The 23526-nt window shown below is 42.7% G+C and overlaps 1 long non-coding RNA gene across 1 annotated transcript; it reads right to left on the reverse strand.

Moving 5' to 3' along the window:
- Nucleotides 1-1949: 1949 nt before the first annotated feature.
- LOC134417971 (uncharacterized) lies at nt 1950-21175 on the reverse strand. Its single transcript, XR_010027655.1, has 3 exons — nt 21079-21175; nt 4482-4565; nt 1950-2018 (listed from the first exon to the last, which is right to left on the reverse strand). It is a non-coding gene; the product is annotated as an uncharacterized LOC134417971 (long non-coding RNA).
- Nucleotides 21176-23526: the final 2351 nt, after the last annotated feature.

A 23526-nucleotide genomic window follows, 5' to 3' on the forward strand; every position in this document is an offset into this window, starting at 1 on the left:
CTTTTCTGTGTTAGTGATAAGCCTCGATAACTTAAGGAAAGGCCATGGTCAGATCATCTATTCACTAATTTATGAAAACTACATAGTCACAGAGTTTTCAAAAACCAGAAAAACAAGGACTCTATTAATGGGGTTTTACCCTTCAAAGAAAACCTTCTGTTTACAACCAAACAAAGCAGTAACACTGCTTGGCAAAGAGGCTTCGATTTAATTAGGTGAATAACAAACTGGACAGAGTTTGAATTTTTTCCTGAGAAAAGATGCTCTGGGCAGGGCTCAGCAGCAGCCTGAGCAGCTCCCAGCTGCTCCTGTGTGAGCATGCCTGCTCCCGTGTGGGAAAGAGAGGGGAGCGGAAGCCTTGGAAAGTTCACGCAGGCTGTCCAGGGCAAGCCTGCTCCAGGAATGCTTTTTCCCCCAGCCCCTTTGGCACTTGGAGTGATCTGGTATTTTCCAAGTGCAACAGAGCAGGCTTTTCAGATGCACTTTTGTTATAGCTAAAAATAACAGTTAACTCTGCCTAGGACAGTGTGTTTATATCCGGGACAGAAGGAAACTCCACCACAATCAGGGCCTTCATTCAAACTTTCTCTTTAAGCAGCTGACGAGATTTAGGCAGTTGGCTGCATGGAGTTTTCATCAGCAGTGGGAGACCACTCATGATAATGTATTCATTTTCACCTAAGTTTCAAAGCCTAGGCATGCAAAGCTAGACTCCAGGAAGAGAAGCAGCCAGGTATCCAGAGGCACTCAAGTACCAGAGCCCACAAGGACCCAGCAGCTCTGGAAACAACCTCATTATTGCATGCATGCCTAAGAGGTGGGATCAGGACTTTTGGTTGACATAAATTAGTTTTTCGGGGGGGGGGGGGGGTGGTAGAGAGGAATAGACTGTCATGTTGTTGAAAGCAAAAACAATGTGTAAGATTTAAAGGTTAAAATTGCCTTACAGTAGACTGCAGGTCATACTTAAAATTCTGCACTCCTCTAGCCCAGCTGGGCCTTAGCAGGCTGTCCCTCCCAACAAGACCCCCATACCTCTGGTCCTTCACCTCCAGGGATCAGAGCCTTTCTCATCAATGTCTTGCAGCCTTCTGTCCTTCCCCATCATCTCAGGAAGGGGACAGCCCACTGACAGCCTGCTCCTGCCACGAAACAGAGCCCAGGGTTGCCACCAGGCAGCTTGGCACAGGGGCAGATCTCTCAATTTGTTATCCAGGGCTGTGGGACATGTCCCTGCTGTGTCACAAGCTCTGCTGTCCACTCCTTCAGCTTAATTAGCTCTTTACAGAAAGCTCACCAAAAATGCAGAGTTCTAAACCAGCAAATGATGAAGAGGTGATAGAAAATAATTTTCCCATTGAGGAATTTGCTGACAATATCTTCTGACAGTAGCATGCACAGCCATCTAACACCACATAGTACAACAGGCACTCTCTATGGAATAAATAACATAGCTTCTCATACAGAGCTACAATATCCTGGTCTCTTCCATGAGATTTGGTTTGTTTGATTAACACCAAAAAGAGAGAGATGGCAGTCCTGACCCACTCAAAAAGAGAGAGATGGCAGTCCTGACCCACTCAGGACTCCTTCCCCTCACACTCTTTAGGAGAGCACCTACACAGACCATTGGCTTTTGTCTGGCACACACCTAGACTTTGCAATGGAGAAAAACCCACTGTGTTTTTAAACATTTCTTATGTGCTTATTGAAATATTATGCATAACATGTAGTCAACACTGATTTGCCAAATCCTTTATATGACAAGAAAATCTATTCTCACTTCTCCAAAACAGACCAGTTCTTTCCTTTTTTCCCTCAGCAAACATCTGAAAGAGACAAAGCAATGCTCCAGCCAGCCAGTGAGGAAGACCTCCTGTTCTTCACACCAAGACCCACTGAAATACTAACACATCATCTTCTACTTTCTCCACAAAGAGGGGCATTACCTCTTTATGCAGCAGTCACCTTCACAGATTGAATTCAAGATGTTGTCTGTTGCTACAAGTCCTGTCCACCTATAAAGAAAGTAACAGCAAAAAGAATTCAGAGGGCAGAAGAAATATTGAACTGTGTTCTGGATGTCAGATCTGTACAGATATGTGCAGTCACAGACACAGAGGGAGATGAAAGAGAGAAAGAAAGAAGAGAATACAGAGATGGGATGATTTGCTCCGAAGTTGCTTTGTCACTTCCAAAAATATGTTATCTAATAGGATGTATTTCCTTCTACTGTGAGCCTTGGTTCTTTCTCTACCTAAAGTAACCATGCCATTGCTTCTGAAATGTGAAGCCAAATTGCTTCTCAGAAGAGCAGAGCTGGCTTCTGGAATTATGTGTAGTTGAAGTACTCCAGCTATTTTCCTGCTTCCTTGTATTTGAATCACAAGTTTTCTGCCAGCTATATAAAAAAGATTAACAAATGGCTGTTAAAACTAGAGACCTTGAAACTAATTATGTGCGATGCTGAAAAAATCCTTGCTCTGCTAATTGAGTAGAGCTCGTTACTTCCAAAGCAGGAAAGTTTTGCCTCCACTTGGAGTAAAACACACGGCAGCCAATGCAAGGCAGGAGACACATTTGAGCAGATACACTTCAAAGGGTTGAGCACTGATTGATCTGCTATTATCTGACAATTGCAACTGCTCAAAGGCAGAGAGAAACTGCAAATGTTTTGAGTTTCGAGCTTAAACACGGAGTTCTGAAGAGTCAAGCTTTGCAGTGACTGATTAAAGTCTAAGAATGCAGTAAATACAATTTAAAAGTTAAATTACCATATGGTCATAGCTAGAGGTAAATTTCAAAAGTAGCACATGTAAATAGTTTCTTGCTGTCTGAGCAAATAATTTTACATTTAAATGAAGTCATTTGGTAACTGGTCCAATCGATTTCTGCTTGTAGTCAGTTACTGCAATTCATTTCAGTTGCCCCAGGATGAAACTCTGTATCTGCCACGCGGAGAATCTTCAGTGGATACAGATTATGTTCGTATGGTTAAAAACAAACCAGATTTGGAATCTTAAATCCAGTGTGCTGCCTGTGCTCAAAGAGCTTTGGAGAGACAGAGAGCAATCCATGTGGGCCTGAACCACTCCAAGGGGTTCAGTGCAGGAATAATTTGGTTTAGTCAACTAGGATTTGCATTTTGGAGTTACTGGGAGCACTACAACAGTGAAAGGCTGTACTGAGATTTGCTGGGAAAATCCTAATTACAATCCTTTTTTCCTTCTTATCAAATTTCTTCTAAGTCTACTCAGGCAACAGAAAGTTTCTCTTTGGTGAATTCTTCCTAAAGCCCAGTCAAAGTCCCTATGTTTTTGCTTTCACTTTCAGCTGTGGCCAAGAGCCAGAACAAGCAGGGGAGGAAAGCTTAGTACTTGGTCCTGTGATCCTTAGGAGACAAAGAAATCCAATATCCTCAGGATGACCTATCCTTTTCAAAGGGGATATAGCATTTCAAGTTCAGCCCACAACCCCCTAGCAAGCCTTCTCGCCATGGCAGTCACAGACTGTGCTAAATATCAGCCCTGAAAATTCCACCCCCTCAGTATTTACCAAGGGATATCAACAAGGAGATATCCCATGATAAGGACTGCTTGGTGGATCCCCATGGATGCTCATTTCCCACCCCTGACACAGGCAAGTAGCAGAGGATCCTCTGTGACCCGTTTTCACATCCATTTGTCACCTGTTTCATATGCTTGCGCAAAATGAGAGATTTCAAGCTCAGAAAAAGCTTGCCATAGTTGTTACTGGATTAGAGGGAATCTCTTTTTCAGCTCATACAACAAATGCATTTTCTGCCTTTGAAGAGACCTGAGTTAAGCCTTGGTCTATGGACAGGATTGTTCAGAGTCTTTGAACGCCCACAGTAGAGGGAACATCCATGATTTGACACTCTACCAGCAAATGGTAGAGTGACCTGGGTTATGTAATCTCAGTTCAAAGGTCAGGGACAATACAAAGGTGGCACAAGGCCCAATAATGAGAATAATTGGATTCTTCATCTACTGGGAAGAGGCAGACGAGATTCTTCACCCATCAGCTGAGGGGATCAGTGCTTTCCATTTCTATGTGCATGATTTGGGTGTGCAGAATCCCATCAGAGGAACAAAAACATTTTTCTTTCCTTACTGAGAATGGATCTGCACTTTTTCCTCTGCTGGAAGCATTGAAGAAGTTTCCCAAAGCCAAAGAAAGAAAGTCCTCAGCCTTGCCCTTGCCTGACAGATCTTTTTTATTGCAGCAGAGCAAGGGAAAAGTACAGGCAATAGGGTTTGAGTCATAAGAGTTATCATTTGCAAGTCATCTATTTATTGCTGATTAACTATTAGACAGTATTATAAGAATTTTTATGCACTTCATGGAAATCAGTTAATGACTCAGAACCACAACAATTAAAAAGGGAAAACCCAAGATAGGCCACCCTCTGGATAAGCAAATGAGGGATTCTTATATGACCCAACATTTTTTTCACTTACATTGCATAGTGCTGGATGACATTTTCACTCTTCCTGGGGCACTGTTTCCAAGCAGAATGTATGTGAGGCTGTTTAAAGAAAATCCTGCAAGAGAGAAGTTGTTTTAAAAGGATAACTTTCCCAAGAAATGGACATTAGTAACTCAGACACCACATGCTTCCCACGAGGCTGTGCAAGGACACGTGTAAATTGTCATGTGGCTGAGGTCAAGTGCAGGGTAAGAAACTCTGATCAATATTTAGTGCTTGGGATTCATATTGCTCCTGTAGGGAGACATTGGATCTGGAAGATAAACCTGATTTTGGTGAGATAAAGGTGGCATTTTGGACTGTACTGAAACAGTTAATTTATCCTATAATCTGTCTTCAGAGTTGGCTGTAGGTTCCCCAGTGCAATTGTCTCTTGAAAGTTCATATGTCAAAATAAAAGCAGAGGTTAAAGCCCCTGAGTCTGTTCCCCATTCAGATTCAGTTAGTTTTGTTTTCTGTGAATCTCTGAGCTGGAATGCAGCAGCAGTTCTCTCCTAAAAGTAACTGATTTATACAAAAGATCTTCTGGCATCCCTACATTTGATTGAATTGCATTCACTGCAAAAGGTCTGATAAAATCAGACTGCTGGATAAAATAAGGAAATCTCTACATTTATTCTCTGATTACCAGGCAAGCTCAATTTCATCATGGTGAAGTAGAAGCCAGTGGTTGCAATTACCTTTCTTTCTTTTCATACATTTTTTAATATTTGGGTTTAGGATGGAAAAATTACAAATTAATAAATCTGCAACGAGTCCAGTCAAGACTCTCTGTAATATTATTATTCATATCTCTATTATTAGCAACAGCTGGAATAAATTTTAGCACAACTATTAAACCCTATATTGTAGAATAAGCCACATGGAGTCACTGTAATTTGAGGAGGGTGAAAGTTTCCATAAAAGCTACTGTGAAAGGAATATGACATTATCTCTTTGGATTTCATTTTTGCAAGCAGCTACAGTTTTATTTTGCAATAAATTAACTTCAAATAAGCTTAACTTTTTGGTGTTTATGTTGAACAAACACTCCAGATAAAACAATGCATCAAGCATTCATTCTGGGCTCTGCTTCTCTTCCACTGAGGTGTAAGGACCAGTTCTGGCTATGTTAAAGCAAAGGTGAGTCCTCAAGCACAGTCACAACAACCTAAGCCACCTATGCTGGCTGTGGAGTTATCCCACCAGTTGGCTTTTCACTGGTTCTGTCCCTGCTCTTTTCCCAAGGCATTTGAGAAATTATCAGCCAACCAATAAATCAGTTAAAAACTGAAGCAGTAAAACCCTGTACAGAGGAAACAATTTGAAAGCCTGGTTGAGGGGGGCAGCATCAGGAGGAAGCAGGATGGAGAAGGAGGCAGCTGGGAATGATTGGAGTAGCTTTTCTTTCTCCATTGTTCCCACAGACCATGCATCTAAGTGACCCTCAAATTGGTAGTAGGATAAAAGAATCACTCCCCAGTGATCCCTGCTGTTCAGCACAGCACTCATCTGCACTGTTGTGAGTTTGCTGCAGACAGGTAAAATATCTTGTAATACTCAAGGAATTTTTAATAAAAATATTAAGCCCATTCTGAATGGAAGTGATTCTTTAGATGTGCAAGCACCAGAAGGACCAGTAGAAGTGCTGTGAGAATGGAAGGTGCAGATGACACCTGGAGCATCAAGATGCCAGCACTTCTATGTGCAGCTTATCAGGACCTCCCTAAACTGCAAACAGAGTGAAACAAGGACAGACTATAGACTAAAACCCTAAAGAAGTGATGAGAGGCAGAAAAGAGCAGGCTTAGAGCCATCAAACACCAGACAATGAGAGAAAAATAAATTGTAACCCATGGATGAAACAGGATGAAGAACACATGAGGGTGTGAGAGCATGTCCAAATCCTGTTTTGTTTTGGCTAAAATCACCTTTCCCACTTCCATTAGCTCTCACTGAGATTTGTTACATAGTTACTGCACAGTTCTAGGGCTAGAAATATGGCAATGAAAAGAATTATGAGCCATATGCTCCAACAATACCTACACACCTTTTAGCCAAGTGAAAGCAAACTCTTGGCTGTCCTGAAATGCTCTAGTGAGACACATGTGTGACTTTCTCCAGCTTTCCCTAAGACAAGAGCACACTTATGAGCTCAGGGTTTCCACCTCCTCCTGCAAATGGGGACTGAAGAATTCCCTCCTTTCAGTCTCTCCAAGATGAGTCTCACTTGCTTTCTTATGGCCACTCACACTCCCTGCAATGCTTCGGGTAATTTATTCTGCCTGATTCCACTCCAGTTTTTTTCTCAGTCAGTAGAACTTCTAACCTTTGCATTTCTGTTGCAAACATTTTGAAAAACAAGGTACTGAGCTTTGCCTAGTTTAGAGCTTACAAAATTTCCCATGGCTTCAGCCCAAAGCCATCTGCAGTTCAGCTGAAATGCTCCTAGGATCCCTCAACAGGAGTCTGGAAGCTTTCTGGACAGCATTTGGAGCCTGGGAGGCACAGAAACCAAAACAAGTCACAGTTTGGGAGCTAGCAAACTCAGTGTTACTGAACCTGCTTGGCAACACCTCTCTGCAGGATTTCTGTCACCTCTAGAAAACCACTCCTAGCTCATTACATCTGCCCCTTCCTTCCATCCTTGGGACACCACATCAAATTCAGGGGCCCATCTAAAGCTCCTCTGACCTCCCCAGGTCCTCCTTAGTTTTTCCTGTGTGCTGTCCAGAGGCTTCCAGAGATGCTCCATGGCCCAGCATATCTTAACTTCTGCCAAGTTCATGGCACAGCTCTGTTCCTCAGGCACAAGGCAACCTTTTCTTTTGTAGATTAGAGGTCATGTGCACTGAGACAGAGCTTCTCTGGAAGCTGCTTCAGGAATAATGAGTGATTTCTGTGCAAGACCTAAAGATTTTTGTGACTCTCATCAATATCACCTTCTCAGGGCAGAAAGGCCAACACTCTCCAGTATAAACAAAAAAGAGAATAGCAAACAAACCATTCTGCCGAGCCATACTACACCCTCTGTACTCTTCATCCTTCCTTGGGAAAAGACAGAGAGAAAGAAATTAATTACCTGAGAGCCTATTTCATTTGTATCACTGCTGCTTAAACAGACCTGTTGGTAAAAAGGGTAAAAACACAAGAAAATGAATACTTTTATAAGGGAAAGGACTGGAGAGGAGCCTAAAGGAAAACTCAGGCACAGCCCAACTTCAAAGAAGTGCTACAGAGATCCATGCTTTGTAATTTGGACCTATTTCTTGTTATCTCTGTACTTACTTGGATTGACAATTGTGAAGAAGAGAAAAATCAAAAAGATGGGGGTTAGTCTTTTTTTGGTATGAGGCTGGCATCTGCCATGGGAAATTAATCCATGCTAAGCTGCAGTAAGCTGAGCTGCTGAGTTTGAATTTGTGTCACTGAGACTACTTATACTCATGGCTGGTCTATAAACTCTTATTAGTCAGACATGACAGTGGGTGACATCTTGATGAAAGGAATAGCCTGTGGATGACCATGCATTCACTAACAGTTTATAAGAATAATTTTAAATGAGCCATTTTCCCAAAAGACCACAAAGCAAAATATTTTGGTGAGATAATTAAAGCTACACTGGGGGATTCTCTTTTTTTTCTTTTTTTTTTTTTTTTTTGAGAAAGGGACTAGTAGGTCCCAGAGTTCTTTGTCACTGAAGTAACCACATGTGTCAGCCAAATTGGCAGAGCTATTATATTTAGATTCTAGAAAGGGCTCCTTAGATGTTGAGGTCTTGGATACCTCCCAAAAGATTTGCTCTCTGGACAGTTGAAGCAAAATAACATTAGAGGAGAAAAGTAGTTCACAGCCACAGCTAGTGTTTTCACTTTTTCTGAATATCACATGGTAGAAGATGTTGATGAGAAAAGACTGACTTATGAGGGGTGACTTGACAGGAATCACATTTTCATTTCCTTCATAAAATTTTGCAAGGTTTTCTCTCTCTCTCCAGTGGCCACCTTGATGCTGTTGCCTTTTGGAGGCCAATACGATCCTCCCTATGAGAAAAAGATATCCCAAGGCATTTCCTTTTTTTCTTTCTCAAAATGCAGACAGAGGATTCCATTAAATTTTTTAATTTGTTTAACTGGCTTCTAATTTTCCAGACTCCTGTCATGCCATAAAACTGCCTGATGAATGACAGGGCCCTGCTGGGTTTAGCTGGGGTGTAATGTGAGCTCCCAGGGATGGAAACAATAAAACAGAATTTTCTGAGCACCCGGGGTTTTGCAAGAGGCTGCTAGCTCTGACTTCACCACACCCTTTCATTTTGTTATCTCCAGTTCAGCTAGTTGCTGCTGGATTTTGTTATATATTCTATCATTTTGAGCCCCCTGGCTCACAAAAGCAGGAGAGAATATTTCAGATAGCTCAGGGTCATTTAGGAAGATGTTTGATAAGTACCATGACAGGGAATTGCTGTATGGGAGGCAGAGTATGGGCTATGGAATGGCATGGCCAAGGCTCACACAGCCAAGATCCTAAAAGAGCATAAGAGCATTTCAGAGGAATCAAAAGGCAGCTTCTCACTTCCCACACTGACCTTCTTTGGAGGTGCCATACTCTGGAAATCCTCCTTTTTTTTTTTTTTTTTTTTTTTTTTTTTTTTTTTTTTATTAGTTATCTATACATTGCCATGGATTGAAAAGAAGAAAGAAACAAACAGAACAAACAGTAGATTTCATCTTTCAGCAGTCGCTGCCACAGGGCTGGTTTTGGAAACCAAGTGACAAGATGATCACGACACAGTTCAGTTCCCTGTCACCAACACAGTCAAGTTGTCCTGGAAGAGAAGCTTCCTCAGAACTCAACACTGATTCCTTGGCTTTCTACACAAACCCAATCTGATCTGACTCATTCCTGCAGAAAATCCTCCTCAACATCCAAGCAAAGGCAGCAAGAACTATTTTTGCCCTGTCAGGCTGCCTGCAAGTAATCTATGGGATCTGGAACATTATCATTCATAATGAATTGGTCCATCTAGCTGGTAGTGTCACTAAGCAACTGCAACAGCAAGGCTCCAGCTTGGGGCACCACCCTGCCAGCTGTGCCAGCAGCAGCACAGACACTGGCCTCTCCACGGGGCTGTTGTTACAGCTCCCAGGAGTGCCAGGAGCTGCTTCTCTGCCCTGGCCAAGCACAGCCACAGAGCTGGAACAAGGCTTTCCCCAGCCTTCCTGGAGTTTTCATACAGACTTTCCCAGTTCCAGGATTTTGAGATGGGAGTGAGACAGGACTTGCCCGGGAGGGAAAATCCTGAGCCATTCCCACTAAAATCCTGTGCCCTCCTGCTGCTGAGCTCAGGACAAGATTAACTGCAAATCAAGCCCTGAGCAGAATCCCTGTGGGAATAGGATAGGACAGTTCCTTGTCTCCAGCATCTTGCAGCAGCCTGTGCTTGTGTCAGAGGCTGCAAAGCAGGAATGCATATGCCCTTACAGTGACAGCATAGGGGATTTTGCTTTGGTTTTTAATAAGAGATTGATAGGGTAAAAGCAACTCTGGGGGACAGGTCAAACACAGCTAATGAAAAAAAGTAGACCCAGTCTTCATCTTGTTTTATTGCTTGCTAATAGAGTAGTGTTTGGCAATAGCTTGTGTGTTGTAAGGCTTAAGGTTATCAGCAGGCTGACTGCAGAGAGCTAGTTAGAATTCACCCTGCATCTGGGACTGTAATCTGGCAATTTAAATGAAAACATGTACTCTGCATAGGTGCATGACATCGACTATTACTATCATTAATACAGCAATAGTCATAATAAATCACATATTGAGTGTGTTTGTTATTGCAAGGAAAACTTAATTATAATTTCCAAGCTGGCAGCATTTGATTTACTTTTTGCTCTCTGTGTAATTAGTTTCCAAGTTACAACTGCAGAATCTGTCTTGGTGGGGGTAGGAGGTGTGGAGTTACAGCTGCAGCCATCGCTCTGGCAAAGACAGCTTTTCCTCGAGAATATTAATTTTTAACACAACAGTAAAACCCAAGTAAAATTCCTCTAGAAAGGGGGGCACTGCTTAGAAGGCTCCTCTCAGGGAGCCTCCCCTCACACTGCTGAGCTGTTTTTGGTACAAGGAGCTCTCTAGTGTCCAGCTGTAATAGTGCAGCTCGGGAAGAGGATGCTGTGAGCACACAACCTGATCCAACATTTGTGCCAGAGGAAGGCCTGGGTCTCTTTTAGGTCCCTGCTGCTAATGTACAAGGAAAAAAATTCTACTTAACATCACTGTTGTCCAAACCAATGCAGTACCCAAAAGTCTGAAGGCACAGCACAGAGGTCTCCTGCATTCCCACCTCTGTGGTGGTGTTTGTGGGTCCCCAGAATGAGGGAAGAGATGAGAATCTTGACTCCATGTTTCAGAAGGCTGATATATTATTTCCTTATATATATTATATTAAAACTACACTTCACTAAAGAAAGAGAAAGGAGACATCAGAAGGCTAGCAAAGAATGATAATAAAATCTTGTACCTGACCAGAGTCCTGTGATTGGTCATCAAGTAGAAACAACCCACATGAGACCAATCACAGATGCACCTGTTGCATTCCACAGCAGCAGACAATCATTGCTTTTCTTTTCCTCTGAGGGTTCTCAGCTTCTCAGGAGAAAAAATGCTGGCAAAAGGATTTTTCAGACAATGTGTCTGTGACACACCTGTTTTCCTCCACCTGTTCCTCAAAGGAGCTTCTGTTGCACTGCTGAAGTGGGTCCTGCTCAGTCTGTGGGGAGAGGATGGATGTGTGTAGGTGTCTGTCTGCATCCAGGCCATGGAAAAAAAGGTTTAAAGTTCTGCTTTGCTCCTCTCCAGGGACAGCAAAGTGCCTGCCATTTGTGGGTCTAAGGCTGTGTGCTCATACTGGTTAGATGCAGCCTGTTTGATATGAGTGAATGCCTAATTGCAGCCCCTAACTTTTCCTTTATGCACCTTTATGCACAAAATATGCTCATGAGCACTAACCATAGAAAGAAAATGCCAAAATATGTGTGGACAGTAGTGTCCAAAGGCAGATCACTTCCCTTTGTTTCTAAAGTGAAGACCTGAACATTTTAATTTGCCTTTATTCAGGTTTGAGTCCATGCTAGAATAACAATATATTGTCTTCACACTGAGTTTAATACTTACATTTTGTTTTTTCAATGCATTCATGATGAACTCACTAATGTTGATAAAAATGGATGAAAAATCTCTTTGGTTATCACTGGGTATCACAGATGGAGAATAATGACTTGACAAATTGGCAAACTGAGATTATCTGCAAATATTATGAGAAGAGCTTGAAGCCCTTATAAAATACATCATCACTTTTAACAGCATTTTGCTATTATGGCACCTCCCTTGTGGATTCTGTGGTTTAACATTGCAAAAAAATTGATGCCAGAGTTGAAGCTTTGCCACTGAAAAGCACCATCTTGTGCTTCCTATGCTCTGCTGCCCACAGCAAGGTTTATTCCACAGCAGAAAATAAATTAGGATGTAATAATTAACTAAATGCATTTCAAAGGCAAGAAATCCCACACAGGGCTGAGATGCTCACGTTAAATCACTGCAAACAAAACGAGGGTGGCTTTCCTGTAAGTTGCTGTGAGCCAGACGTCCCAACCTTTTGCCTTCAGATGGGTTTGCAGCAGGTTTTCCTTTCCTGCTATCGACCTTCCTTGTCCGAGCTCAGCTTGCAGAGAATCCACAGCTGTAGAAGCTGGAAAACAATTTCAATTCTATAAGCCACAAACAGCAAAGAATCCTGCCAGATTCAGGCCAGTTGTGACAACAATAGTTTTTTCTCCACTTAGCATTTTAGCTCAGTATTAAGGTGATCATTCTTGATAAATGCAAAACCTATCACTATATTATTATGTGCAAACACCCTGTGGAATATCTGGGACATGGCAGTCCATTTTCCCTTAATTTTTGCAAACCTGCAGGCATGGTGGCAATGGTTTTACCATTTTCAAGGCTCCTTTTCTTTGTTCCTTTTTTAAAGGAAACAAAACAAGACAAAAAATCCCTGCTGATATTTTCAGGGCAGATAATTAAAGGAGGGGTCTGCATCCTCTGAAAACTTTTTGTAAAAGCATCCTATGATGGTTAATCTCAAAAATGTAGGTTCCAAAAATGTAATTCCTTCAAGAATTAGGTAAAAAGTGGATTTTAAGATCTTATTTGAACTCCTCCATAATGCAGGGTGCAGGGTTTCTGCAAAGTCCATGACTAATTTCAGTTTTATTTGCAGTGGTGCAGCACACAGAGCCCTCACTCCCTGCTGATTGAATTCAGTCCCCCTCAACTGAATTCAATTGCTATTGAATTCAAGAGAACTGGACCAGAGCCTCAGAAAAAAGAGCAGTTCCCTGGATTCCCAGCACCATTTGTCAGGTAGGACTTGGTGTTTTACACTCTGTCACGTTTGAAAATGATAAACTAGAAGATGTGTCAGATGTGTTTTAACAAGAAGAATAAAATCCATAATTCAGACCAGCACAGAAAGCACCTGGTTTTATGCTTCGTTTCCATGTTAAAAAACCAGAAGAGGCTCAGAGAAGCATCTGCTGAGCTTCTGAATGGGTTTGGATCAGCTGCAAGTGCCCATCTGCCAAAGGCACGTCCAACTCAGACATGAAACCAGGCAAATCTCAGTGATGCTGGGTCAGTTTCACATTTACATCTCAAACCCATAGCAAATCTGGATTGGTGGCAAATGGATCTGATCAGACAACAACAACCAAAAAAAGGCAGAAGCTTTGCATGTCCTTCACAAAATGAGATTCCTAAATATCAGACAGTTACAGAAAGCACTTAACCATTTGGGGATTCATGTCTGTCTCTCTCTGTATTTATGGACACAGAATTATGGAAATCTCCATCTGATAAAGATTTTCAAGTGGAGAAGAATATTGTTGCTCCATGAATAGTCCCAGTCCTGTAAGATAAGTACATTGCTAATGTAAAACTTCAGACTCTGGAGTACCCACAGCAGCTACCTGAGCTCACTTACCTACAGCCTGAGGGCACGGCAATTGCACTGGAAACTCCAACAGCAAATCAGTTTTTGGACTGCCACTGACTGTATAGAAGAAATGTCTGAATTTGGTTGCATAGAACCAAATTAAGAAGCCTGAGTGACAGTGATGCTTTTGGAACAGGCTCTAAGCTCCTTTTACGCTCTCATCCCCACACAGAGCTGTGCATGTAACACACAAACAACATGAACAAATCCTGAAACGAGTGCAGATGCTTGGTCATCTTTAACAGCTAGGAAGCTGTGGTGATGTTTGCAGGGGTCCCAGGATGAGGGAAGAGATGAGAATCTTGACTCCATTTTCAGAAGGCTGATTGATTATTTTATGATATATATTATATTAAAAGAAAATTATATACTAAAACTATACTAAAAGAATAGCAGAAAGGATTTCATCAGAAGGCTTGAAGGGAATGAATAACAAAAGCTCGTGACTCTCTGAGAGTCTGAACCAGTTCACTGTGATTGGCCATTAATTAGAAACAAACAACATGGACCAATCAAAGATGCACCTGTTGCATCCACAGTGGCAGATAATTATTGTTTTTCTTTTCCTCTGAGGCTTCTCAGCTTCTCAGGGGAAAAATCCTGGCAAAAGCATATTTCATAAAATATCATGGCAACAGGAAGCCACTTCATAGAGCAAGATAAATACAATTGGCCTGCTCAGAGCAGAATTTGGAGAAGGGGTTCACAGGTTTAAAAACTAAAATTTCTGCTTAAAACCTAAATTACCATAATAATTTATTTTAAATATACATATATAATCCAACTAACTAGTTGACAAGTTCTCTAAAGAACTGTGAAGGCTTTCTTTTGCCAACAGGCTAGACACAACAGCACACCCTTTAAAGCTTCTGCCCACCACCTAGCAAGCTTGCTTAGATTTTCTGCACTCTCACTGGGAGCTGGTAGGATCAGTGTGGGCATCACATCTGAATCCTTGGCAGACCTCCCCCAGCCAGCAGCACTGTGGTGGCACAGTAAATGTCCAGGGTGGGAGATCCCAAAAAGCAAAGGATCTGGTCTTGTTGCCAGTGTGTCATTCAGCTGCTTCTGCTGAGAATTAGTCTCTCTCTCTCTATGCCTCTCTCTCCCCAGTTCTGATGAATATTGATGAACTTCACAGCATCAAAAGAAGCAAAGGCAGGACAGCTGTTTGAAGGGACAAACACTTCAGTTCTGGATTGCAAGGAAAAGAGACAGAGCAGAGTGCTTGTGATGAGCCAGGCCTTCTCCCTCGCTTGTCAAAATGTGATTTACAGACACACTTCCATTCACCCTGTGGCTGCCAGTTCCCACATCCTATGTCCACAAATCTCTCTTGTTAATTGGATAGGCAATATGTGGGCTGCCTCCTCTATAAAAAGCTTCTTTAAACTGGGATGCTTCCCAGCTCATTTTAATAAATCATGTCTAAAATTACATTCTTTTGCTGCATATTTCTGCAATAAAATCTGTATCATTCACTTACTGGCCTTCTTTACTGTCCAGCCATCATTTTGTCTTGCTTCTGAAGCTGCTTTTCTTGCCTGGTCATTCAAAGACTGCCATTTGCTTTGAAGCCCTAATCTAATTCAGCTCTTTTTCCTTATCTTCAGAGCCTCTCCTCATCCTGTCCATCCCAACAATCCCACTTGTGCCTCCAGCCACTTTTTGCCATCAGTGACCACTGCAACTCCCTCCTGGTAGTTGTGCTCACTAAGACTGCTCTGCTGCCTCAAGAGCCATCCCACCAGCAAACCAAGTGCATCTAACGCTGCATCTTCACAGTGGCCAGCTGACAAAAGCTCTTCTTTGCACAACAAACCCCTTTGTGACAGAATTTGCTTCTCTTCTTTTGGGGAAGTGGCTGTTCTCCCTTAAGGACTTTAATTCACGATCAGCTCAGCGTTACAGCGAAGCCAACAGAGTAATCACCATCCCCATCCAAGTGAAAAGGCTTTGCCTCGCTCTACAAGGAAGTGCAATCTAGAATTGCATTGCCCTTGGGGATGTGTAGGGAGGGGAACCACTGCAACATCTGTGCTGGTTGCTATGAGAAGGAAGTAAAGATGTTCGCTTTGCTGAAGCTCCTCACAGCTGTAATTCCCCTTTTACACAGTCAGAGCTCAGGGAGGATGCCCTGAGCCAGGAAATCACACTCCTTCTGGCTTTGGGATGCAGTCTGGAGAAGTAGCCAGGAGCCCTGTTATAGATGGATAATGAGATGATTGGCTCTCGCAATTAAGGGATAACTATTGTGTGAATATTAAGAAAAGCTTTAGTGATGTACAGTTATGTTATTGTAGTTTAGATGCCCTCTGCTCTCCCCACAGTTCCCTTTCCCCCCTGTGTTGCTGCCATCACACAGCCTGGGCTGTCCAGGACAGGTACAAAGAAGCTGCACAGGTGTCCCTGGCATGGGGCAGGGGGGAATGGAAAAGCTTGGTGCTTAGGGGGGCAGCAGGGCAACACCTGACCTCCAATCCAGTGACAAGAAAGCAGTTTCCACTGATAAATGGCAAAGAAGAGCTGACTGACAGACTTTGGGAGGGGCCAGGGCTGGCTGATGCAACCCCAGGGGTATAAAAGACTGAGCATCCATCTTGAAGATGAACCGGCCACATGGTGTGCATGAGGGCACAGCTAGTGCTGCAGCTTTTCCTTATGTAGTCATTTGTTGTGTTTTTGTTAAGGTTTAATAAACCTTTTTAAATTTTCAAAGTGAGCAGTTGTCTCTCACAGCCCTATCTCTCAGCTTTAAATCTCAATCAATCATCACAAAGCTTCTCTTGGTTTTTTCTTTTCCTAAAGGTTCTGTCAGTTCTAATGTCTGGAGGTGACAGGGCTCATCTTAGGAGCCATGTTTTGGAAAAAGATGCAAAAAGAACTACAAAGAAGGAAAAAAAGAGCAAACAAGTTGGATGGGATGTGGGTCAGATGAAGCAGTGTAAACATTCAGTCTTTGCTTTGAAACAATCAGAGCTTGAGACATGAATGTGTGAGGAAAAATCTTGTCCTGTGGTCCTTAAAAGAACTTATAAAATTCTTTTTTTAAGACAGAATAATTTTTAAAAGTGAAAACTTTGTCATTTGCCATCTCAAAAGTACAGTGTAAAAAGTTTTAATGGGTAAAGATATAATGTGGGGTTGGTTTTATACTGACACTCAATTTCAGATTCAAAACAGATCGAGATATGCCTCTTTTCTGCATAACTCCAAGCTCAGCTTCAAATGTCTAAGTGGGAAAATTAACATTAAAATGAATCCTTAAACTGCAATTACTTGGAACATGCAGTGCATGAAGCATTCAAATGGCTCTCACTCAGTGACCCAGTTAAAATATACAGATCAGTACTGCAATTTGGTTGCAAACATTTCAGAGACTTGAGGATGTGGGGGCTCTATCCTGCTCCCAGCTTTACTCTACCCTGGTGCTCTAATGCAGCCCAAAGAAACAAATACACGTCCAAAACATTTTTGCCTTGAACACATTTCTATTAGGTTGAGATCTTCCTCAGGCTTTATTAGGGAACACCAAAATACTCAAAAGAGCAGGTGAGCTTTAGAGATGTGTCAGAGTGTCATGTAATCACTTGTAATATGAAGCAGGAACTATTTACACTGGCACTGAAAATTCAACTGTTGTGCTGCATTATTGTGAAGTAAAAATGTATTAGGTTACAGAGAAATAAAATCTCAGTATTTGCTATTACATAAGAATGGCTTTGCTGAAGGAGGCACTGGTCAAAGTATCATCTAGATTCTGAGAGAAAATTAATTTATTTTTTCCCTATTTATTAGAAGAGGCATATTCAAGATACACCAAGAAGCAGAGTGAGATAGTAGAGTTGTTAATGTGAAAACAGTCCTCCTCCTGCAGGAGGGTAGCAGAGCACACAATCAGTCTGAAGGACCTCATGAAACTTTAGCCTCAAGAACCCCAAGTTGTTTGACTTCCTCCTAAAAAAATTCTCACAGCATTACCAAGGAAGCAGAAGTGACCACGCTGAAATCTTTTTCCCTTCTCTCCTTCATCTCCTCGTCACTAGCCTTGTTGTTTTTAAGGGGAAATGCAAATGAAGGGAGCTCACAGACACTGCAACACCCCTGGCAACACAAGGTAATACAAGCAAGAAGGGACTCCAGGAGCTCCAGCCCCAGAGTTGTCAGAGGGAACAAAAGGAATAACCTCATCAGCTGACAGCAACAGCAAAGCCCTGTTTTCCCTGTGGTTTATCTGCTAGTGGAAAAGGAGCAGGATGTATTTGGCAAACACTTCATTCCCAGTGCAGCAACACGCTGTGCCTGCATTCCCCTTCTCTCCAGGGCTGGCTTTGGGTTTAAGTTCTATTTTTTTCCTTCCACATCCACTGGCAGCCACTGGGCAGGGTCTGAAGGAAGCCCGATGCAGCAGAGAGGAGTGTGACCTTTCTCACAGCTCGGCAGGGCTGGGCAGCAAACGAGATAAGCAGCCTGCTGTTCTGCAGTCACCTCCGTGCAGCACTGACATCACTCGGGGACCGGTGCCAGCACCTGTGACAGCTCCTGGCCACACTCCTCTCACAGAGCCTGTGCTCTCCCCCTGCTCAGCCGAGCAGGCTCTCCTGGTGCACTTTTTAATTGCCTTTGCTAATGACAGATTGTCTGATAGCGAGGAGAGCTGTGAGACAGGAACCTGCCTGCTGATGCCCAGGTGGGAAGGAATCCATTGGCTTCTCCTTTCCTGGTAGCTTGAAGGTGTTCCCACCTCTCCTCCAGCCATCTACTCCAGCCCTCCCCACGGGGCTTTGCCCTTCTGCTTGTACCAGGGCCAGACAAGTGAGTAATCTGATGTTTGGGGTGGGTGAGGTGATGAGAGGGTTCTTCAGGGGGCAGGGGCACATGGTGGGGCACAGAGACTCACAGAGAACCAGCCAGAGAAGTACCAGAATCCCACTCCTTTCCAGCCACTGCTCATCTTCTCAGTAGACACCACAGTCCTGTCACTGTCATATTTTCTGGAAAAATTTCTGCCCAGGATTCTTCTCCTGGGAAGCTGAGAAGCCTCAGAGAAAAAAAAAAATATTATCTCATTTGCTTCTCCTGTGTTTTGCTGCTTTGGAAAGTGTTTGGAGATTGTTTATCCAACAGATGATTGTTTCATTGGTTTCATGTGAATTGCTTTGACTTAATGACCAATCACAGTCCAGCTGTGCTGGAATTCTGGAAGGAGTCATGAGTTTTTCATTTCATCTTTTTAGCCTTCTGCAAGTATCCTTTCTGTATTCTTTAGTATAGTTTAGTATATTATTCTTCTATATAATATAGTATCATAAAGTAATAAATGAGCCTTCTGAGAACATGGAGTCAGATCCATCATTCCTTCCTCCCTCTGAGAACCCTGCATACAATACAGTCCTGTCTACTATCCCAGGGACTGGGAGACAAGTGAAGGAGTGGGAACCACTGGTGAGGGAACTGGAAATGTACAAAGGTATTTTTCCGCAAAATCCATTTTGGGAATCAAATGGTAATTATGATTACAAAGCAAAATTAACACACCTCCTATGAAATGTGTATTTAAGAAGCAGCCATTCAACATAAAGCAAGAGGTCATGTCTAAAATCACTCATTTCTGTGAAGAATTAACTTTTTAATTTATAAGAAAGCCCTAAATAAAACTTAAATATAAATATTAAGAGTGATAAAGCCAACCTCTCTGAACACAGCACTTGCATTTGGTGAGGGTGAGACAATTCACAGCACCAAGACACACTCAGGTGTTCACAGGCTTAGGTCTATATCTATGTTGCAAAAGTTGTAGGGCACACATATTTTTGTAAGAGACCATGAACAGCTGTAACTTGAATATCTAAACAGTCTGATAGAGAAATCTCACAAACTGGGAGAAGATTTAATACAGGGACACTAATAAAAAAGGTCAATATAGAATAATAGAGACAACAGTTAGTCCATCCATTCCATTAAAAGCAGGACTACCTTCAACATTTTCTCAGGGTCTTGCAGAGTCAAGTTTTGGTAATATTCAGGGCCTCTAGCCTCTCTGGGCACCTCTGCATCTCTCTCCAGGTGAAAACCTTTTTCCTTAGAGACAATAGGAATTTCCCCTGGTTCAAGTTTTGCCTGGTGCCTTTTGTCATTTCTCTCCAGGCACCTCCCAGCAGCTCTGGTGTCTCTGCAATCCCCATTATGCATCTCAAGGTAACCATAAAGTCCCACCTGAGCCTTCTCAAAACTGAACACAGCCATCTCCCTCAGCCTTTCTTGAACATTGGGATTCCTGCCTACTGACCTTGTTAGTGGCCACTCACTAACATTGCTCCAGTTTATCAGTGCTTTTATCAATACTTTTTAGGGGCCAGAACCAGGTGCATTACACCAGGTGTGGTCTCACAAGCTCTTAGCAAGGAACAATTCCTGCTCTGGCCTGTCAGCTGTGCTGGCATCATTGCACCTCGTGTCAGGGATGGTTGGATCTCCTTGTTGAAGTGGCACATTTTTGGCTCGTGTTCAGCTTCATGTCCATCAAGACCTCCAAGTGCTTTTATTTTAAGCTGATTGCCAGCCAACCAGTCCACAGCTTGTACTGTTGCATGAGGTTATTATTGCACAGCTGCAGGACTTTGCCTTCTTATATTTCATGCCTCTCTCATCCAATTTCTTCAGTTTGTTCATGTCCTCCTGAATGACAGCAGCCTTGCCCTCCAGCATATAGTACTCCCAATATACAAAATAACTGGAAGCAACATCATGGAAGAGATGATAGCAGCTTAATGGTACTGTATAAACTCAGAAAGTGCAGGATTGACAGCTCTGTTACATTCATCCTGCTGCTGGAAAACAGCCTGTGCTGCTGTCCTTCACGGGGCAGCTGATGCCCTTACTTTTCAAGATGAAACCAAAGGATGATGCAGTTTACAGAAGAAGCTTAGAGAATTCCTGTGAGAAGCTTTAGCAAGGACTAGTAGAATTAAGGTGCCTTTTTATCTCCACCTCTGTCCCAGAAATCAAAATTATTAGCATAGCCCAAGGCATGAAGCACATCATGCAATCTGGGAAAAAAGATGCACTTTCCTGTGACCTTAACTGAGTCACATAGGTCAGGCAGCAAAAATGAGCTGCTTAAAATAACAACAAAGTAGAACTTCCCTGCATTTGCCCATAGGAAAAATAAAAAAGGGAAAACACCAAACAGCTACATTTCCTCTTCAGAGCTGCTTATTCATTCAAATAAAAAGACAACACCTAAGTAACAACAAGCAAGAATTAAGGAGAAGATAGTGCTGCATTGTTAGTCATGCAAAACCTAAATTGCTTAGGGCAAAGGAGAAAGTGGCTCCTTTCCACGAGCTGTGCTGACAACTCTATCTACACCTTCCCCTTGCACACACAGCAGAGGCTTTGACTCAGCCCGTTTGGATTGTCTCTCACCTTATCTTGACACACCATGCAGGAAATCAATACAAATCAATTATTAAACCCGTCAGAAGGAGCTGAGCGCATGCTTAGAAAAATCCAAAGAAAATTGGAAGAAACTTACCAGCTCAAAAAGAAACTCCAACTTCCAGTGGTGAGACCCAGAAGGCAGGAAGAACAACTGTGAGAGCTCACCCACCTGAAGGCTGACAGCTTTATTGAGCAGCCAGAAATCACCTGGAGGGGCAGCAGCTGTGGATCACCCTCCTCTCCACCTGCCCAGCCTTCATGCTCTCACAGCTGTAGAACTGAATAGATCAGGAAAATCTCACCACATTCAAAGCAAGATCACAGTTTTCCCTGAGCTCAGAATAGAGTAGGCTCTTTGGATCCAGGTTCTGCTGCTGTGGGAGAACTGGCAGCACTGTATCAGCTCCACTGGGTACCTTGCCTCCACAAATGGCAGGGACAACCAACTGTGCTGCTCAGGAATCTGGGATACCCTGCAAACTGTGTGTCAGAGACCCTTTGCACCCACCCAAGGTAGATCTCACCTCTACAAGAAACAGGTTTCTGACATCTGTCTCCCACCAATTTCAGGATTCAGCAGATTCCTGTCTCCCATGGCATCTCTCTGCTCTGAGGAGAAGCTGCTTTGTGCTGCCTGCTCCTGAGTGCTCCCTACTGAGTCTGTAGCCCTCTCCAAGGCTCCTCATGCCAGAAGCACTGTACAAATGCAGAGTAGGATGCAATGAATATTTTTGCTAATAAAAAAGCAATTTCAATTTCCTTGAAACCCCAGGATGTCTGCAAGCAGTTTTCTCCAAGGAAAGAAATCATGACCATAAGTTTCATCTTCATCAAAATTAACCTTTTCCTTTAGAGGGCCTCCACCTGCAGCAGCCCTTGCCAGCCTAAAGAAAGAGATGCTGCCACAGAGCACTACAGTGACCAAGTTTTTGGCAGCCAGCAAATCAGCAATCCCCTTCCCTAAATTAGGGCTGGGCTGACTGACTCCAATGCCCTTCCAGTACCCTGCCAGGTAAATGGGGAGGCTTTGGAATCTCTCTGTTTTGTGGGACAGGAGAATGGCTGCTGTCACAAAGCCCCATGAGCTCCTGTCCTGAGATTTCACAAGCAGGACTGGAAGGTTTCTGCTGACTTTTGAGAATCTTTAATATTCAGTTGCAGGGAGTCATTCCTACAGGAGAAAACAGGCATTCTGTTGGAGTCAGGATCAAGTAATTTTGCTCCACTATTTACCATACAGTATTTCTTCAGAGTAATCATTTTGTACATGGCAACTTCCCTGGGGTTCCTACCTCCTTGGCTCTTCCTTGTTTGCATATAATCAGAGCCTTTGTAGAGCATATATAATCAAGCATACCTTGCTTTCCGAAGAGTCTTTCTTTCTCTCCAGAGGGAAAGCTAACCTTCTCATTTCTCCATTTTCACTCAGTGGGCCATCAAAGCCAGGGAAGAGAGTCTGTGTGGTGGAAACTCACTGAAGTGCCGGCAGCTAGACCTGCCTGAAGGATTTTCTTTTGTCCCAGTTTAGCTGCTGGGCCCACTTTACTCTTTGGATGAAAAGTACACCATGCAAGTGCTGTTGGCTTGTTGTTCCTGGGACAGAAAAATAATCAGCCTGACCACAGAGAAATTACATACATTGGCTTGTCAGGCATTTCCTCTCCTGAACTCCATATCTCCTTTTGTTAAAAAAAAAAAAAAAAAAAAAAAAGAGAGGGAATGCCAAAATGAGAAAGCAAATCCTTGTTCATCTTCCATGCACAGTGAACCTGAGCTCCCTTACCTGCCAAATTTATGTGTTGTTCCCTCCAGAGTGCAAAGCCACTGGCTTTGCTTGGTCTCTGCCCCACAGCCACACAGAAGGATCCAGAGGAAGTGGCAGAGGCTCAATAAAATAGATGTGCCTCACTCTGAAATAGATATGGCAAGATAAGCTGGCGAGGAAGAAGGAGCCAATTTGTCTCCGGCCCCTGTAAAATCCCAGACTGTGTTCTCAGTAATATGATCAGATTTGGGGCTAGATGATCAGATTTGGCAGTTCTAATGGAGTCCATCTGCCAGCACTGTAATTGTAAACACAACCAACATCTGAATATAATAATAATAATGATAAAAAGTAATGTTACCATGGCCCACACCCACTGGGACATCTCATTTTTGCTTTGGCTTTAGGATAAAGGATGATGAGGATGTTTGGACCAACAGCTTCATTTCAGCCAGTGTTTCTGATAAGTCTGTCACCACATTTGTCTCTGGAAAATATTAAGCATAACATAGGGCTCATTCCTAGATGATATACAAGCAGCTTGTTTTTCTCATTTCACCACAAATCTTATTTATATATACATTGCAAATAGATTCATACCACACACAGCACATCCATAGAGTCTGATTTTCCAATGTTATACTAGGTTTATGATCTTGTAATTCTATAGACTTAGATGAGTTTTACCAGAATAAATCTGGCTACTAAAAAGAAAAGATATTATGGATTTGCACATATTACTTATGCATCAAACCAGAAATTAGTATAGGCAGACAC

Source organism: Melospiza melodia, chromosome 4, assembly GCF_035770615.1.
Source record: "Melospiza melodia melodia isolate bMelMel2 chromosome 4, bMelMel2.pri, whole genome shotgun sequence".
NCBI classification, from domain to species: Eukaryota; Metazoa; Chordata; class Aves; order Passeriformes; family Passerellidae; genus Melospiza; species Melospiza melodia.